This window comes from Tenrec ecaudatus, chromosome 1, assembly GCF_050624435.1.
Source record: "Tenrec ecaudatus isolate mTenEca1 chromosome 1, mTenEca1.hap1, whole genome shotgun sequence".
Classification (NCBI taxonomy): domain Eukaryota; kingdom Metazoa; phylum Chordata; class Mammalia; order Afrosoricida; family Tenrecidae; genus Tenrec; species Tenrec ecaudatus.
Window position 1 is genome coordinate 245,458,637 of NC_134530.1, and position 20,383 is coordinate 245,479,019.

Here is a 20,383-nt window from a genome sequence, read left to right on the forward strand (position 1 = left end):
ATATATTACACCAAAAAGCTATTGGCATGATGTTTTGATATTGAGAACAGAAAATGATGTTGAAGACTGAAAAATGCTTTTTTTATTCTTCTGCTTTTCAACTTGGTAAGAGCTATGCATTATTATTGATTTCCATTGCAAGTTTTCCCTGGGCTTTGTTCTCAGAGACAAGATGACATAGGCCCCACATCCTTTTCTGATCTATTACCAGGCACCCACCCCCTTTATTTTTCACTTACCTTCTTAGAAAAGATACTGCCTCTCTCTTTTGGGTGGAGGGGTGTGTGTGGATAAGTATTGCAAATAATATTAATCATTAATGTATTAAGTTGTTCCACCTTAAGAGATTTCATAAGAGGTCTTGAAATGTTTAGTCTCTGATGGTATAAAGTGATGTAAGGAAGTTGATGTCATAGTAGCAAAGACTAAGCATCTTTCATGCACTCCTGACTCTAAGAACTGAGCTCATGGGTAACTGCTCTTGATTCACAGCTGCTACATTTTCCTTGTCCTGGGCACTGCCTTTAGTGCCAGTTGTTAGTAATTCAGTTTCTATAGTAAACATCATTGCAAGCACTCAGAGATCGAGAAGAGGATTCATTTCTAAAAGTTAGGTTCCTTTGATCTAAGTAAAAGGTGCATGCCAGCTTCAGCAAAATTATGGATCATTTCAGAGATTTATGGCAATCCACTAGAGATCTGAACTTGAACCTTAATGTTGGATATGACTCCTTGCAGAGCCAACAGGGTGTGGACACCTATTAGTAAGGCATTGTACTTGGCAGTGTCGAGGAAGGAAGGAATACTGCATTGCCTAATATCCCATAGGGATGGGAAGGGGGAGTGCATAATGTTCTTTTGCTGAAATTAAGAGCTCTCATGCTGTGTGTTAGGTAAGGGAATGTGACTTGAGAACATTAAATAGAGTACATATTTAGAAATTCTTAGTCACAAACCAGGATATCCAGGAAAGCAAAAATTGTTAGACCACTAAACAAAGCATATGCCTTAACTTGGGAATAACACAAAGAATTTACGAGTTTCTCCAGTAAAACACACACACACACACACACACACACACACACACACACCGCCTTTTCATTTTGTAATACAGAGCACTCTCACTGACATTTGCAAAGCCTGTATACTGGATAGTTTTAATGGTGTTCTCATAAATATCTGCTTTCTGTTTCTTTTAAAAGCTGAGGCTCCTCTTTGTATTATCCTATTATGAATGTACCTTGGGCATCGGATAAAATAACCTGTCCTAATAAATTAAGGACTTTGCTGTTTCTGATCATCCTGTAAGCTTATTTTATTATTGTTGCTGGTTTGTAATCCAAATAACTGGCCTTTTTAGGGGGTATTTCTTTGCAAATTTAATACTTGTTATCTGTTTAGCATGGGACTTTTCATTATAGGAATAGGTTGTGAATTTTGATATAAAGAAATAGAACTATTTAAACTTAGTTTAACACCCCTACCCCCTCTATTCTGCAAAAGGTTTTGTAATCAGTAGTTATTTTGGATCAACAACAAAAAAACTGTAGTGTTTTGTTTAGTTTTTCTTTAGAGGAGCTCCGGTAGCATAGTGGGTTTCATGTTGGGCTGCTAACTACAAGGTCAGCAGTTCACACCTACCAGCCACTGTTTGGCAGAAAGATGAGGCTTTATGCTTCCCTAGAGATGTACAGCCTGAGAAACCCACAGGGAGAGTTGTGCTAGCCCCATCGGGTCTCTATGAGTTGGAATCAACTTGATGGCAGAGAAAAAGGGATGGTTCAGACGTCTTAAGTGACGGTTGCAAGTTTTATCCGGCGCCAGATGTCCTAGTTTTAGTCTTTGGGAGACACTGAACTATAGTTCCATACGTGATGATAACACATGCTGGCTTGTTTGGGCCTTGTTATGTCATAACACTGGACCTGTAGTATTTACCTTTCCAGAAGACACACTCTTTCCCTGGGGCCCATTCTGGCCGGCAGCCCCCACAGTTCTATCATTCAGGGTTGATAATGACCAACTAGAATTTACCAGCGTTGGGTTTGAGATGAATGTGCCAGGGGTCTCTCTAGGGGTCCTGATCGGTGAAGCACATCAATCATGGTGATGGTTTTTATTTCAATGTGTTTGACGTGGCTTCGGTTGAGCTCAGTGACATGCTGCCTTTGAGTATGTTAAGATGGCCTTTACCTTCTGTGACCGAGTGCTAGTTTCTGATGTGCTCCATCTATTAGTATCTTCCTTCAACTGGGCTTGCATTTTGAGCCTAACAACACTCTTTTGTTGGGATATTTTAGAAGGTTTCATAAGAGCCCTAAGTACTGTCGCATATTTCTCACATACGGGCATAAGTAAATACCCTTACTCCTTTCCTACTTGCTATTACTGTTATTTCTCATCTTTTAAGAGCCAGCTCACAGATTTTATTCCACATGAGCTTATATTCTGAAGCCAGACAGAACAAGAGTTTCATGATTTGGAACTGTTTGGAGCTCCAGTAACCAAGATGAGTGTGTTATCAACATATAAAGTAACTCCTGCCACATTGGTGAACTACCTAACCTAATGTCGTCTCGCAGAGTTCAGGTAGTTTGAGGTGGCTTTCTTACCAAAAATTAACACTTCTACATATTACGAAATATATAGTCATATAAAATAGATTACTTTCTTATGAACAACTTCACTTTATATCCAAATGTGGTGTGACATGAGGGTGTCTATAAGCAAATGATGCACTTAAACCAACGTCAAACCCATAGCCCTGAGTTGATCCTGACTCACAGGAACCTATAGGACAGAGGAGATCTGGGCCTGAGGTTTCTTGAGGCTGTAGACCTTTAAGTGTGTGTGTGGGAGGAGGGGGGGGGGGAGAAGACTTGTCTTAAGGTCCCACTCTTGAAAAATTAACTTAAACTGTATCCTTATTTTCTGACCTAGGAAAGTTAGTATCATTTCCCACGTGACTTACAGAAAGTTTAAATTAATTGGTCATAATCCCATAATCTATGCATTCCATATTCCTGTCGAGCCCCCAAGTGAGGGTCGAGAAAGCAACCCAAACAGTTGAAATAGTGTTCTCATTCGATTAGAGTCAAGGCCTGGGGCTCTTCGTTCTAGGACATTACCCAGGGCCAGGAGTGCTATTGCAAAAGTGGAATGTGTTTGGAAAGCCTGTGTTGCAAACTGGAAAGACTATAGAAATTCCCCCAGAGTCCACAGGTACAGTGTTTATCGTTCTTAAATCATGGTGTGTTATGTATCACAAATTATATTCCAACATGATCTACAATCTAGTTTTTTGGTGAAAGCTTGTTTTTTATCTCGAACTGTCAATTCTGAGTCTCTTCTCTGCCTCGTAAACAACATTTCTGATGCTTCTGTGGAAGCAAAGCTCTGCCGCGGCGGCATAACTGCTCAGGTAGAGGTGGATGGTGCAGCAGATTCCAGGGTGGCGTCTGTAATAAACCCACCTGCTGTGTTCGATTTTACATTTAATTTGTTTGTTTCTTAAATGATGATTGTTTGGTTAGGTTAAGGAGGACCCTGGAAATCTCTTTTTCATTTCTCATTTTTTTTATTAGCACTGCATTGTTGTCAGGTGCTGTTGAGTCGGTTCCTACCCATAGCAATCCCTTGCACAATAGAAGGAGACACTGCCACCTCCTGGCCAGCCTCCCCACTGTTCCCATGCTTGAGCCCAGTGTTGCAGCCACCGTGTCAGTCCGTTTCATTGTGGACATTCCTGTTTAGCTGCCCCTCTACTTTACCAACCGGGATGTACTCTGAGTTTTCTTCTTTCTTGGCGGGAAAATACCAAAAACCCACCGCCATCAAGGCGACTCTGACTCCTACTGACCCTAGCTAGGGTTTCCGAGGTGTTGTAAACCCTTCTTGGAGCAGACAGCCTCAGTCTTCTGTGGAGCAGCTAGTGGGTTTGAACACTGACCTTGTGGTTGGCAGTCCTGTGCCTATTCAACAGCAGGAACACAAGAGTACATTTTTTCCTTTGAATCTCCACTTTTTTAAAAAGAGGTACCCCAAATTCTCAACTCCAGTCAAAAGTTGGTAATGTGCAGATTGAAGTTAAATAAATTTCACACTGGAGGATCCAAATGTTTTCTGAGTAGTTAGGAAAATGTATATGAATCCCTCATTTTTAATAAACCACACAAACTGAAAATTTTGCCTATTCTCGTGTGTGCAAGATGCTTTACTTTGTCCTCAAAGTTATATTTGCTGCAATAAACTAAAGGCATTTATAGATCTATGTGCATAGATTCATAGGTTTAGCATTAAGGTCGCAGATGGACATTGGGCCTCCACTCAAGTACTCCCCTCAATGCAGGAACACTTTGTTCTATTAAACTGGTGTTCTATGATGATCACCTTCCCAACGCGATCACAGAAGACAAAGTGGGTGCATAAGCTAATGTGTTGAAGAAAGCTGATGGTGCCTGGCTATCAAAAGATAGCATGTGGGGTCTTAACGACTTGAAGATAAACAAGCAGCCATCTAGCTGAGAAGCAACAAAGCCAATATGGAAGAAGCATACCAGCCTGTGTGATCACGAGGTATCGATAGGATCAGATATCAGGCATCAAAGAACAAAAAAAAAAATCATATCATTTTGAATGGGGGGGAGTACAGAGTAGGGACCCAAAAGCCCATCTGTAGGCAACTGGACTTCCCCTTACAGAAGGGTCGAGGGGAGGAGATGAGCCAGTCAAGTGCAGTGTAACAACGATGAAACATACAACTTTCCTCTAGTTCTTACATGCTTCTTCCCCCCCCCCCACTATCATGATCCCAATTCTACCTTACAAATCCAACTAGACTAGAAGATGTACACTGGTACAGATAGGAACTGGAAACACAGGGAATCCAGGACAGATGAACCCCTCAGGACCAGTAGTGAGAATGGCGATACCAGGAGGGTGGAGGGAAGGTGGGGTGGAAAGGTGGAACCAATCACCAGGATCTACATATAACCCCCTCCCTGGGGGATGGACAGCAGAAACGTGGGTGATGGGCGACATCAGAGAGCGTAAGACATGACAAAATAATAATTTATAAATTATCAAGGGTTCATGAGGGAGGGGGAATAAGGAGGGAGGGGAAAATGAGCTGATACAAGGGCTCAAGTAGAAAGAAAATATTTTGAGAATGATGATGGCAACCATTGTACAAATGTGCTTGACACAATGAATGTATGTATAGATTGTGGTAAGAGTTGTATGAGCCCCCAATAAAATGATTTTTTTTTTTCACAAGAGAAAAGCTTGTAGTTAGTTCAGGGATCGTTTGCTGGCCCTTAGGAGCATTTTCCAGTCCAGTCTGTTGGGGCACCACGCCGTGGCCCCAAAGTCCACTTTCAGCATTCCCTGGGGACCTTGCCACTGCATTCCCTTGCTGTTCCGCTGCACTCCCCAAGTGATTTGCCTCGGTGTGGTGGGATCAGGTCAGGTGCAATTCCCACACTGTGTCTCCAGTGCTGTCCCCTGTATCGCCTTTAGCCACTGATTGGCATCATTTCTCATAGTGGGGCCAGCCATGTTGTTCTCTCTGTGGACTGGCTGCTCTACTCAGGAACATCATCCTCACGGCCTGGTGGGCCAGGCTGTGTTCCACTCTCTCCTCCTGCCCCTTCATCTGCTCCCGTGTGCTCTGATCAGATATGTCCATCTCCCGGAGCTGCAGAGTCAATGGCGTCCTTTGGAACAAATTCTTTTCGGGGGAGTGGCAGGATAAAATGATTTTTAAAAACCCTAAAACTAAAGGCATTTAAGCAGACAGTTCACCGACTATTACATTTAGTGCTCACTGTGGGGAAAGCTCCTCTCTTATTCATTTCCATTGTTTAAACATATTTGTGTCAATGCTGAGCAAAATCTGACCTTAGAAACAAGCAAAATGAAATGCTAAAAAAAGCCTCACTACCCCACCCCCATAAAAATGTGCATATTACTTTATGGAGTGGCCTCTGCAGGTTTGAAGAACCAGGAAAAAGCCAATTACTGACATCCTTTATTCGTCAGCAGCTGTTGCATATTCAGAATTTAAAAGCAAAAGAAGAGTGCAGCATAGGACCTATTTCAATATTACTATATTTAGGATACGTTTAATAGTAGCAGATTGTAAAATGTCACATGGTCAGTGACTATCTGTCAAGCACCTGCCAGGAACTAGGCCTTCCTGAGCAGTATCAATGTGATGCTGAGAGTGTCTGTGCCTTTCAGTAGAGATTAGGAGAGCAAAAGAGGCGAACAAAGGGCCCTGATAAGCAAGTGTGGTGGGAGAGGTAAGCGGAGTGAGAGGATGTCTGGCTTAGGCAGTCAGACAGACTTCCTGGCAGACATGTGAAGTGTGTGGTAAAGAATACATGTGATACGGCCGTGGGAGATCGGAGCCGAGGCTACTGCAGATGGAAGGGGTGGCATCAGCACGGGTGTACACGTTTGTCTGGAGTGCTGCAAATCCATTAGACAAGGGAAATCCGTAGGAGAGGAAAGTCCCCAAATGACGGAGGCTCTCCCCGTATCAGCTGCGGCCTCTCCACTTTCCTTGGTGTAGTATGGAGACGCCATTAGCATGTTCCGGACCGAAGAGCGGCTTGATCAAATCTGTCATTGGTGATGATGAATCTGTAAATTCTGTGGCTGAAGCGGTAGAAAGCCTTGGGTAGTGCTACAATGAGGCTGTAGTGCAGTGGGCAAGTACGAAGGAGTTTAAAAAGTGGCAGAGGGCTAGAAAGGAAAGGACGGTGTAAGTGCCTAGGCTTAGGACTGGGTAAGGAGTGAACAGGGGTAGATGGTGATGTAGAAGCAGAAGGTGATCCTCATTTAGCTCGGGATACTGCATCGAGCAGGTGTACAGTAAGTAACTGAGACTTTGGGGCTTGCACTGACAGAAAAAGTGATTGAAACAAAAAAATGTTTCAAGCTAAAGATGATAAGATTTGTGTTTAAAAAACAGAAAAAGATTTATATTTTAGATGATTGAATTTGAGCTACAGGCAGGACATACCTATTGAAATGTCCTTAGACAGTGGAAGTTACAGAAATGGAACTTGGGAAAGAGGTAGAATGCAGCAATATAGGCAGGAAACAGAAGGGAAAAGACAAGGAACAGAGCCTTGGATATACCCCTGGACATAGGCTAATGATAATTCGGAGGATCTGTTAAGAACATGGAATAGAAGTTAGAGAAGTAAAGAATATTGGAATAATAATACTAGAAGCAGTAAGAAGATAAGACTATTGCCATCAAGATTGGGAATGAAGAGATGTAAAGAAAGTGAGTGTGGAGACAGGACCCTTGATTTTTATAGGAACAGTTTCATCAGATGATGTGTAAGATTATTTTTAAAAGTTAAGGAAGAAGAGGGTAGGTTTGAGTTTTCTGGCAGAGAAAGGATATATATTTGGCTGAGGAAGAAATACTTATTTTTTTGTAAGGAAATAGAGAAGGAGCTAACAAAGAGGAAAAAGTGAAGCTGGCCTTGGAGAGAAGAGAGAAAGGGAGATTGGATAGAGGGAGACAGAAAAGAAATGCGGAGGCGCATGTAGAGTAGCATTGTCTAATTAGATTTTCTGTAGCGATGGAAATATTGTCCATCTGCATTGTCTCATTTAGTAGCTACATGCTATGTGCTTAAAAGGTGGCTAGTGGGATAAAATATGTTATCTTAAATAGCTAACTGACTAGTGGCTATCTTCTTACTGGCAGGCGCCATGTAGCTGATTCTAACCCATATCAGCCGAGTACAACAGAAGAAGCGTTGCCTGGTCTTGTGCTGTACTTACAACCATTTCTGTGTCTGAACCAATTGCTGCTGTCCCAGCGTCAATCCATCTTGTCGAGGGTCTTCCACTTTCTTGCTGAGCCTTCACTTGATCACACACAATGACCTTTTCCAGGGACTCGCCATCCTGAGAGTGTGTCTAAAGGAAATGGGGTGACGTCTTGATGCCCTTGCTTCTAAGGAGTCTGTAGTCTGGCTGTGCTTCTTCCAAATCAGCTTTGTTCATTCTTCTGACAGTATTACACTTCAATGTTCTTCAAAGACCCAAGTTCATCTTTGGTCATCCTTATTCATTTTCTGCCTTTTCTTATGTGTATGAAGCAATTGAAAAATACCATCACTTGTGTCAGACACACCTTAGTCCTCAGAGTGAGATTTTGCTCTTACCATTTTGTGTAGCAGATTTACCTAAAGTAATGTATCCCTCAGTCTTTTCTGAATCGTTCGTGGTGTTGCACTGGTCCAGTTGGGAGGATTTGTGTTTCCCGTATGTGGTGACGTAATCCATACTGAAGGCTGTGGTCTTTGATCATTAACAATAAATGTTTCATGTCCTCTTCACAAGCAGCAGGCAAGGTTGTGTCATCTGTCTCTCACAGGTTGTTAATGAATGGTCCTTTAGTCCTAATACTGTGTTCCATTTTGGGTTGAATTTAGTATTTTAAAGAACAGAACCAAGTGGCATACCCCTCCTGCCGGCCCTCACCTGCCTGTCTCTCCTCTGTCCTCTCTGCCTTCTTAATAGTGAAGAGAAAAGATACCAAAATAGCATCATCTGAAAAAGAACGGGACATTGTCTTCACATTGCTGTGATCGGTAAAGTCAGTAGCATTGTATTTTTTTTCTAAGTAAAATATTGAAAACCATACTGGAGTAATTGGGACTAATCTATAAAACCATAATGTGGCCAATATGATAATGCCAGACCAAAGCAAACTCACTAACATGGGGCCAGTTCTAAGTCATGGTGACTCTATAAGACAGGGTTGAACTGCCTCGGTGGGTTTCTGAGACTAACTCTTTACAGAACTAGATAGCCTCATCTTTCTCCTGCTGAGAGACTGGTGATTTCAAACTGCTAACCTCAAGGTTAGCAGCCCAATGTGTAACCACTACGCTATTGGGGATCCTGTACTAATAACAGCAGTGCACTTTAAATGCTCTATTTTAGATGGAGTCCAAATTTTTTATTCATTTGGCTGCCTTACAAATCAGTAACTTTGCCAAAAACGTTAAAAAGATATAAAATGCAAAGGAGTTTAGGTCTTTGGTTTCTGTGACACTTTAACTAATTTAAGAGATTTCTTGAAGTAATTTATGGGAGCAACACTCTAAAATCTTGGTTTATATTTCTTACAGCAAGGAGCACAGTGAAAGGGAATTAGCTGCTTTAATAAGCCAGACCAAAGCACTGTAAAAATGATCAAAGCATGTTAAAACACTTTCATTTTCAGTTAAAGTCTTTCATTCCTTTTTGTTGTTAGGATTTTTAGGAATAATAGCACTTGGCATATGATATGAAAACAGCATACCTTAAGCTTCTAGGAGTTCAATCACTGAATATCTTTACTTAAATAAATACTTCTCCTTTTCCCTCGCTCCCTCTGCTGCCCCATTCTTCCCTAATATTGGCTCTGTTCAGGTAAGTTTGGGTAATAGAAAGATGAAGGTACCTTTCCTCCCTTCTAGGAGCTTATAACTAGTCTTTACTAGTAGTTCTCAAGATGTAGGACTGAGGCGGCGGCAGCAGCACCACCACCACCAGACTTGTTAGAAAAGCCCCCACCCAGACCTACAGAGGGAGAGCCTTTGGGAGGAGGCCCAGCCGTCTGTGTTGAACTAGCTTTCCAGTGAATCAAGGTTGAGATGACTGGTTAAAACTGTGCACCTTGTGTGTGCATTTTAGGCAGTGTGTAAAGGAGTTCGGTTTCTGCAAGAACTAACCCTCCACGTCAGCAGGTACCAAGACAAATACTTAACGTGAAATCCATTGCCCAAAAAAGGAGATTAAAGTCATCAACTGTAAAAGATACTGGTATAATGTGCTTCTGAAAACAATAAATGCACAGCTATACCCATTTAAAAATTTACAAGTTAGTGTTTTTTTAAGTATTTCTACAGCCTTGTACAACCAGCCTCAATATCTAGAACATTCTCATCACCCCAAAAAGAAATCCCATGGCTGTTAGTTATTACTTCCAATCCCCTTTTTTCTCTGATAGTACCTTTTCAACTTTGCATTTCTGTGGATTTGAATGTCTGGGCATGTCTATCAATGGAACCATATAACTTATATATGGTCTTTGCAAATGTCTTTTTTCATTCGTCCCAATGTTTTCAAGAAATTTATTTGTGTTGGGCATGTGTCAGCCCCTCATTCCTCTTTATGGCTGAATGATGTTCCATTTTAGTGATCTTTCCTCTGTTAGCTTTCCCACTTTTTTTTTTGTTATATGTGAACCATGGTGCTGTGAACCTGTGAACTTTCATGCCCACATTTTGACTGAACTTATATGTTCTCAGTTCACCACACCTAGGTGTGATGTCACTGAAGACCACATGATAATTCTGTAGCCACTTTTAAAGGAACTGCCACAGCAGCTGCACTACTGACTGTATCTGTACATTAATGTATACCCTGTGCGTCTTTTCATATCATGTAACACTTTGCATGTTGTTTTGTGAAGCACATTACACCGTTATTTTTTACACATCGATGGCTTCACTTTCCTCTTTTGTCATTTGGTCTAACTGATTTTCGGTTAAGTCTTTGTCTTGATGTCCATTGATGTGGAGAGCTCTTTTTTCAGAAGTAGACTCTGACCAAACTACTGACAGCCCTTGTCCCGACAGGATTTCTTTCCTGCTTGGCAAACTTCTCTCTCCAGTGCTGGAAGAAACCCCTTTTTCTGCCCTGGAAAGAGCCCTGGGAAGGATAGTTGGCCCCAGGTCTGTGTGTCTGAGCCAGAGAGGCCACTCGGGTGGGTGAGGCCAGAGCCAATGCTGCTCTGCTAGCCTCTGACCAGCCATGTTGCTCGAATTTCCCACCAAGATGGAGGCCATGGGGGGAGGCACAGGAGCTGCAGGGGCAGCTGAGATGGTTTCAAGTGGCCACTTGAGGATCCTGAAGGTCCCGGACAATATATGCCCATACCATACCTTCCTGTAACCTGGCTTCCTGTGGAGCTGGCATCATGGAACTGCATGTGGGCAAAAGCCCGGGTTTACGGCAAGACTCCCTTAGACCTAGACTGTGAGGGCCCGTGCACAGCCCTCCCCTTAGTCCTCCACGTAAATCAGCAACTAGCAGCTCCACTGCCCTCAGGCTTGGCCACAAAATACTCCAGAGTAAAAGCACAGCTTCGATTGTTTCTTTTCCAAGTGCCAGAGTGCTACCAGAGAGCCCTAGTGGCATAGCAGGTTAGGAGTTAAGGTGTTAGCTGCAAGGTCAGGGGTTCAAACCAACCAATTGCTCTGCCGCAGAAAGATGAGGCTTTCTACTCCCATAGAGATTTGCAGCCTCAAAAACACACAGGAGTAGTTCTACTCTGCCTTATATGGTTCAGATTGACACCATGACTGGGAGGGAGGGAGGGAGAATATTACCAAACTCTATGACTTTTTCACCATGGCTTATACAAATATGATCAAATGTAACATTTCCAGAGTATTGAATAAAGGTGAATGAAACAGAAATGCACTTCTGGAGATGTCATGAGATGTGTGCAGTGTCTGAATGGATGTACTATGTTGGAATTTTAAAAATATAATTTCATCATATATGTGCGCTTGTTATTTATGTGGGTGCAATATTTGCAAAAATACCATATATACCCACCACCAATATTTGAAGGTTCCAGGTTTTCTACATTTTTACCACCACTCGTTATTTTTCTATTTTTAATTGCTATCCTAGTTGGTGACGCAAATAGTTAAGCCCTTAGCTCCTAACTGCAAGAGTGACAGTTCTGATCTACCCAGAGGTGCCTTGGAAGAAAGACCTGATAATCAACTACTGAAAAGTCAGCCCTTGACAATTGTATAATGCAGTGCTCTGAAACACTTGGGGTCATCTAGAATTGGAATCCCTGAAATAGTGAGAGTACAGGTAATGCAGGTAACGTGGTATCTCATTAGAGCTTTGATTTGCATATGAGGGCTTCTGATGGTACAGTAGTTAAGCACTTTGTTGCTAACCAGAACGTTGGCAGTTTGAGCCTGCCAGCTGCTCTGTGGAAGAAAGATTTGGCATTCTGCTTCCATAAAAATTACAGCCTTGGAAACGCTGTAAGGCAGTTCTACTCTGTCTCCATGATCAGTATGAATTGGAGTGACCTCAGTAGGATGGTGAGCATCTTTTCATACATGTTTAGCAATTTGTAGTTCTCGTTTGGATAAATGACTAGGCAAAACTGCCCATTTTTATTGTTCACTTGTAAGAATATGTAGATGTGTATTCTGGATATTAGACCCTTAGATGTGTGATTTGGAAAATTTTCCTTCCATTCAATGAGTTGGCTTCTCACTTTCTTGATAGTGTCCTTTGGTGTACAAAACTTGGATTTTGATGACGTTCAATTTATCTTTTTTTCCCCTTTGGTTGTTACCGTCTTTATTTTTTAATCATTTTATTGGGGGCTCGTACAATTCTTATCACAATCCATACATGCATCCATCAGGTCAAGCACATATGTACATTTGTTGCCATCATTGCTCTCAAAACATTTGCTTTAAAAAAATTGCTTTCTACTTGAGCCCTTAATACCAGCTCATTTTCCCTCCCCCTCCCCCTCATTAACCCTTCATATTTCAGAAATTATTATTTTGTTATGCCTTCTTTATGTTTTGAATGTATCATTAATCAGGCAGGCTGCTAAAAGAGTTGTTTACACATTTTTACTGTTCTGAAAATCATGCAGAGTGAGATTTATTTCATAGTTTCCATAAATTAGCACATATTTGCCAAGGGATGTTATTTGTAAATGCAAAGCATTCATTTGCAGGTATCTACAAGGCTTTGTATTGTGTTTGGGGAATTTAGATTCTGGCATCATCAGCGCCATAAATATAAAAAGCTGTGTCAAGTTCATTTAACAAATTGCAGTTCTTGTTTAGGAAAAGTGAAAATAAAATCCTTGTACATGCTGTGGATTAAATAATACCCTCCTCTTTCAAAAAGACAATTCTGTCTCTAAAACACTGTGAACGTCCTGCCTTAAAAGTAGGATCTCAAGAGCCATTTGTGAGGGAACACAAGAATTCCCGGAACTTGAAAATAAGCACGGGGTGGTGTTTATTTGTATTAGTTTAAAAGTAGCAGCACTGTGTGTCAGAAAACTGAATCTGTAAGTTAGTCTAAGCAAGCAAGTAATATCAGCCAGCATGGCTTTAATCTACTAAGTAACTTTAAATCCAAAAGATCAAAGGAAGTTATAACTAAAAACAGCCCTTCGTGCAACTTCCCTGTAGAAGCAGGAAAAGACTAGAAATTACATGTCACCTTCATATCCTGGCTTGCTGACCTTGTGCTCAGATCAAGTCCCTCTGTATGCCAGCTGTTACCATTATTAAGACCTTGCCCCTAGGGGTTAAATAGGAGAGAAACTCTCCCGTCCTATAGGAGAGCAAACACTGAAAGTTCCAGCCCCTAACATGCCTAATTCAAAGCAATCTGCATGTGCTTGTCATTCAGTCCCGCCGCCGCTCAGTGGAGCAGCTCCTGCCAATGTGATGCTTTCCGTTGAGCTGTGTGATTACAGCCGTTTCAGACTCTGGCTGCTTGGATCACTGGGGAAGTCTCTTCTTCCCGCAGAAAGGTAAGGCATTCATTCTGGTTCTGACAAGTGCCAATTGGCTAATTTGGTAGAATTACTTAGAAATGGCACTTCGAGGGTTGTATTTAAAATTAAGTCCAGCTTGCGGTTGTTTGTGATCTAACCTGGGGATGGCATTTTATTTTAGAAGCGCACTGGGTTTATTTGAAAGCATAATGTGCAGTCAAAAGAAAGGTAAGTTAAACTTTTGGTTCATTAAGATGTGCTCTATTTAGAAGTGAGATGGAAGCATGATTCATAGTTGTTTGTAGCCTCGTAGAGTGAGCGTCTTGCTTGACCACCATCTAAATCCGAAAATGTGGAAACTGGGGCTCTGTTATTTTCAGATGGCAGAGAAACAGATGCATACTCTGGGATTCCCTTTTACCGTTTATTTGAACTAAATAGTGTGTGGGAACACCATAGTGCAAGCGTAATCCTGCCTATAAAGATAGAAGTCTGGTAAAGATGCCTACTTGGGAAGTAACCCTCCACAGCTAACTTAATTCTTATCAAAGTTCCTTTTAAATACACACCCTTAAATTGTGTTTGAGTTAGTCGTTTCATGCACATAAAACTGATAAAACATTTTATGTATTTTAATTTCCACAATGGTACTATATTATGGATAGATTTACTTGTTACAAGTAGAAGTCAGAATGTATTTGCCATGTTTACTTTCACATAAAATGAGAGCAGCTAATTTGTATGCAATTGGTAGAAAAATGCAGACTAGTTTGTGGAACGGTTTTATGTCTGGTGGTAAAACGTGTATTTTAAAGAAGTAAAACAGATCACAACTTAGTGCAAACTGAAGTATTTCCTGAAAACCATTGATTGGCTGCAAATGCAAAAAATATGAAACACATTTTACAGCGTACTGAAAACTTCCTTGACAAACAGGTATAGCTTTTAAAATGAGAAGAATTAAACCTGTCCTTTGTACTGCTTCAAGGGCTATTTTAGATTACAGTATTTATAATTGAGAAAACTCAGGTTCCCTTTGATGGCGAGGCAGTCACTAAGCTATGTAAATAAGTCCTGAGCTAATGAGTGGCTCACTTGTAGTCAGTGGGTTCACTACTTCCTATGTGTTTAATATCTGCTGACGCATTTCTGCCTTTTAAATTTTAAAATAGCCTTTTTTGTGGCGCCATGTACTTTTTAGCTTTGAAAGAAACTATGCTTTGTTAAAATCTTGCCTATTGGAATATTTTATTAGCTCGTACTTTTCAATTTGAACTTTGTTTTAGGATACAGAAAATACGGAAGTCTTTTTTTATATATATATCTTTATGTACTTGCGAGAGCTTACATTTTAGACCTGGATCTAAAATAGTGACTATGAACTATTTGTGTTGATAATGAAAAAATAAGTATATGTGAATGATTGACCTTCAAAGTGTTTTCTCTGGGTAATGAATGACATGTCATATAAAAATTGAATCATTCGGTTTTATAATCTAATTCCAGTTGGCTTCAAAGTTTATATGGAACCAATCCACCCTTTCTGGCAATTGTTGGGAAATGTACTTTTCAGTATTTGCTATTCACCAATTCTTTACCTTTCACACTGACTGCTGGAGCCTGGAGACTGCACTGCTCCACCGCAAGCACTTTCACTGTGTTGTCTTGTAATTCAGTGTGGATGAAGGACAGGCTGGCTCAGCATACAGGCTGTTGTTGACATTTCCTATTTTTTAAAAGTTGCTGTTCTGTCCCTAATCACATTCTAATACAGGAAGCAAAACAAGTGTTTGGGATCAAGAAACATCACCTGGCTAGCCTCTCAGTCTCTGGGGAAAATATAAAACAAAGCAACTAAAGAAAATTAGAAGAGGGTGACTTGGAGAAGAGGTGGTCCTTTGTTCTGCCCTTAGGAGTTGCTCTTTTGTCATGTTAATCACCGGTAAGCCAGTTCACACATTTAGATTTCAAGAAAACTACCCACTGGGAACACCAAACCAAAGCCATTGCCATCAACACCTTAGACCGCCCCAAAGGGTTTCCAAAGTTGTAATCTTTACAGACCAGTCTGTCACATCTTACTTCTAAGAGAGGCAGGGGAGAGGCTTCAAACTACCTACCTTTTGGTAAGCAGCTATTTGCTTCCACTTTGAACTCAGTGCTTATTATCTGCATGCTAAATAAGGGCATTCACCTATTTAACTGAAAAACAACTTTATGACCTTTGTGAGCAACAGTAAAAGTGATTTCACTTCATCTGATACATACAGTGAGCTGAAACTAAGAGGCTGGGGTGGGACTGAGCAATGTTTCATAGAGCCATAGGCACCTAACAAACCGCAGCAAGATATACAAGAAAGCTACCAGTGTAATCCACAAACATTTCTAGGGCTAAGTAGAGAAACAGACCGGGATTTTGTAACATTGTGTTCAGGCTCTTAGTAGGAGTTAATTTATAGCTCCAGTAAGGAAGGGTCTCTACATTTGATGGTTTTCGAAGGGTAAAGTCCTTTTATTTAAAGGATGTCTTTTGTGTTTCACACAAAATACCTCCAGAGATAGCTCCCAAGTTCCTCAATTAGACGAAAGGAAAGGACGCCCTTGAGACATTATGTGCTGGGCTCTGCAGGGAAGAACCCATTTGAGGAGTGGCTGTAGGAAATGTGATTTGCTACTTCTCAAACTTCACAAAACAGCAGGGAGCCAGGCCTGGTATCAGAGTGGTGTTTGTGGGAAAAGCTGAGATAATTCTCAGAGTAGCAAAAAAAAGAAAGAGAAAAGAAGAAAACGCACAATACCATTTCATTTAAATCAAACAACTTCTAGGTGCCTTATGGTGATTGGTGTCAGTGTTTGGCTTTATGGAAGACTTAATTTTCCCCCCTCATATTCTTGGTTTATCCTCAGTGATCCCCCCGCCCCACCCCTACCTCATTTGAACTGTTAATTGTTGAGTTTTTGAAATATGTGAAGTTTTAAACATTCATGGTAATTTGGGGCATGCATGTAATCTGTTCAGCAACCATATTCCTTAAGCTCAGGCATATGATGCTGGTTCTACTGGAGAAGAGCAATTGTTGAGTTGCCCATTTTGCAATTTTAATTATGGCCGAATGTTTCAGATGAAATCTTAAGGCCTAACGATAAACCTATCACCTACTGCTGTCAATCTGTTCGGATTCATAGTGTGCCTCTGTAGGGTTTATGTGAGTATAAATCTTTCTGGGAGTAGGCAGCCTTATCTGCCTCCCATGGCACAGCTTGTGGGTTTGATCCCCTGACTTTACAGTTAGCAGCCTAGTGCCTGACCACAGTGCCACCAGGACACTTTGTTTTGCTTCTGTTTATATTTAGCAGGATGTGCGTATGTGATATAAGTAAACCTGATGTCTGCAGACTGTCTGACCCTACAATTCGAAAGCATAAGATGCATAAAATGCATCAGAAAGGAAACTAGATGGTGCCAGGCTGTCAGAAGAATAGGGTCTAGAGTCTTACAGACTTGTCTTAACACAAGCAGTCACTCCAGTGGGGCATAAACTATATTCACATGGAAGAAGCACACCATCCTTATGATCCAAGGAATACAAATAATAAAATCCAAATCTGAAGGAGGGAATGGTATTAGAGTTTATGTTCTGAGTACCTAATGTGCACAAGGCTATAGGTGACAGTGGAAGCTCACAATCCATTTACAAGGCCCACATACTGTTTAAGCCCCTGATGAATCCCCTCTGACCATCATCCAGGCTTGTAAATAGCCTGGTTATCATACAGGGGGCCTTACAAAGCCAATTATGACAGATGTAGTTAGGTTAAACTATAACACCTTCTCATTTGCTCTTCTTTTTGACCCATTGTAAAGTCATTTCTGTTTTTAATATTTTCTGCTTTCTTTTTATTGAAAATTTTTTCTTTTGTCATTGTTGGGTTTGGGGGTTTTTTTTGGCTTCCTGTTTGTGTTTTGTATGACTTCTCTGTGTATGAAACCCAGTATAGGTAAATCTATAGAGACAATAACTGGATTAATAATAACTTAGGTACATGGCAGGGGAGTTTGGGGGGAGCTAAAAACAATAAGTACAATTTGGAATTGATTGTGGCGATGACTGCACAAATCTTCTTAATATTACTGATTAAATTGTATGATATATGAGTTTTATGCTAATGAACTTAAAAATATATATAACTAGAAATCATTCCTGGATGAAATTTTTGGAACTTAGTCTTTTTTATTTTAAGGGTCTTCCAATTTCTTTTTTGAGTTTGACCAGAGGTTGGAGGCCCACTTCTTCATGTGGGTTAAATAAGCTCATTCTTCAAATTAGCTCTTTCCTAAACTGTCTTTACAAGAGCCCTAGGTAATTGAGCTGGTGTGTCAACTCCGTTCACATTCCTAGAACATTGGTCTACATGAAGTCTGAGCTGTCATCGCAAACTACTAATGACTTCTTCAAGCTTTTACCTGGCTGCACCCATCCAACTATAATTGTGTGTGTGTGTGTGTGTGTGTGTGTGTGTGTGTGTGTGTGTGAGAGAGAGAGAGAGAGAGAGAGAGAGAGAGAGAGAGAGAGAGAAGTACTAAATACTGTGTGGAGATGTAACTTTTTGGGTAAAGTTGGAGAATCTCAGAAAATCAGCTTTGATCCTTGTAATAATGTGATAAAAACAGCAACCCCAATCAACCTGTTGCTATTGAGTCAATTCCAATTCACAGCAACCAACTCAAACAGTAGAACTGCTGTTCCCAAGGCTGTGATCTTTTTACAGAAGCTGACTTGATTCATCTTTCTCTTGGATAGCAACTTATGGATTCAAACCGCCAACCTGAGTGCCCCTGTGCAACCATAGTTCTCTTTAGATGTGTACATGGAAAGATATATTTATGCTAAGAAAATGTGTGATTTATGGTCATTTATGTTAGTCTGGGTAAACTAGGGGAACAAATCCACAGAAACTTGTATGTAAAGAGAGAGTTTTATATAAAGGGTAAGTGCCCATTAAGAATGCATCCCAACCCAGTGCTACCCAAGCCCACAAGTCCACAATTCGCCCATATGTTCGACACCAATCTTCAAAGTCTTCAATCTCACAAAACACACACAATGATGCTGACTGCAGGAGGAAAGCTGAGTCAGGGAGCGGGTAAACATCTCAGCACTGGCAGGGGTCGCCACGCGGCTGCTCCAGTAATCCAGGGCTGCATCAGGGTAGATCCTTGTGGCTTCTCATTAGGGATGTCTTGCAGGAAGTGAGCCTTGCAAGCTGAAGCAGGGAACTGCTAAGGTAGCTGCACCCTGGTCTTACCATCAGAAATCAAGAGACCCTAGAACTTGAAAAGTGAGGCTCATGGAGCCATTTATCTCTCTGTCCTTCAGTTAATCCCACATGTGTTTATTAGCCAGATTGGCACAATAAACTATCTCATCATTTATCCCAGATTGTAAAAAAGACTGATTCATTCCTCTCCCCCCTGCATGGGTAACTCAGCTCTGACAACCTAATTCATTTCTAGGGGTGAGTCAGCTTTCCAGACTCAAGGGTTCAGATTTGCTATGGTAGATATACTTAATTTTTAATATTTGAGAAAAACTTTATCTGGCAACTCTTCCCCTTCAGGATCCATGAAAAATTTCAAATACGAAATATAGAAAACACAGTTTATCCTTATTTGTCAATGCATGTGTTTTAATAAAAGAGGCTATATAAAATGTTTAGGTATAGTTCATTTTCAAGTGCAGTATTATCATGTGAAAACTACCTACTGGGTAATATAAATTTAATAGGAACTCAGTTAGCCAAGCCTTATTAAAAAAGACAAAGACTTCACTTTCAGATTTCCAAGAACTCAGTTTGTGTTGTCTTGGTGTGACAGAAAGCATACTGATTCCTAGTAGGCTCTTATGAAAATGTAGTAAGAGACCTTCCAGTCTATAACATTGTTTCTTTGGGAGAGTAGTTTTTCAAATTTATTATGCCTTATGTTTAAGGGGATCTATAATAATATCTTATTTTGTATAGTTCTTGGCGATATAAAAAATGCCTGTAGGTAACTCACCAAAAAAAAAAACAAACTATTCAACATATAAAGACCCTGTAGGAGCTGGTGGAACTGCCCCCACAGGGTTCCCAAGGTTGTAAGTCTTTGTGGAGACAGACTGCCTGATCGTTCACCCATGGAGCAGCTGGTAGATTTGAACCACCAACCAACCTTTCCGTTAACAGCTGAGTACATAATCAGTGGGCCACCAGGACTCCTTTATATTTTTGTGTTCTTATTGAAAGTGAGGTTACCAGGAGAAAGTTCATGAACTCAAAGGAAAATAAGAAAGTTTAATTTGTCTCAAAAGGGGTGAAGATTATATTTCTTATTTAAGGAACTTTTTCACTTCCTTTAAAGTGCCTGCTTCTTTGATTAAATATAACTATTTTGCTCTCGGGTCACAAGAACACTATTTTGAAATAATGACAAAAGAGATAAATTTACTACTGCCTTGCATCTTAAACGTTTTCACACTTTTTGATACATGGATGGATCACTCCATTTTTAAGTGAAATATGTCTGACTTTCTTGAATGCTGAACTGTATTTTTAAAAACTTTCTTGGGAAATACTGAATTCAGGAACTTTTTTTAAAAAATCGTTTTATTGGGGGACTCTTACAAATCTTATAACAATCCGTCATTCAATAGTATTAAGTACACTTGTACATATGTTTCCATCAACATTTCCAAAACAATTTCTTTCTACTTGAGCCCTTATCGGGAGCTATTTTTTATGTGGACCTTCAGACAGAAT

At 40.6% G+C, this 20,383-nt stretch overlaps 1 protein-coding gene across 8 annotated transcripts in view; it reads left to right on the top strand.

Moving 5' to 3' along the window:
• The window catches only part of DISP1 (dispatched RND transporter family member 1), a 222,089-nt gene that overhangs the window by 130,861 nt on the left and 70,845 nt on the right, over nucleotides 1-20,383 (top strand). For 3 of the 8 annotated variants that reach the window (XM_075530549.1, XM_075530542.1, XM_075530565.1), the window contains one exon: nucleotides 13,498-13,621. The exons of the other annotated variants lie outside the window; for them this stretch is intronic. The gene's annotated coding sequence lies outside the window, so the exon portion shown is untranslated. The remainder of the gene's footprint in view (nucleotides 1-13,497; nucleotides 13,622-20,383) is intronic. 8 annotated transcript variants of the gene reach the window in all.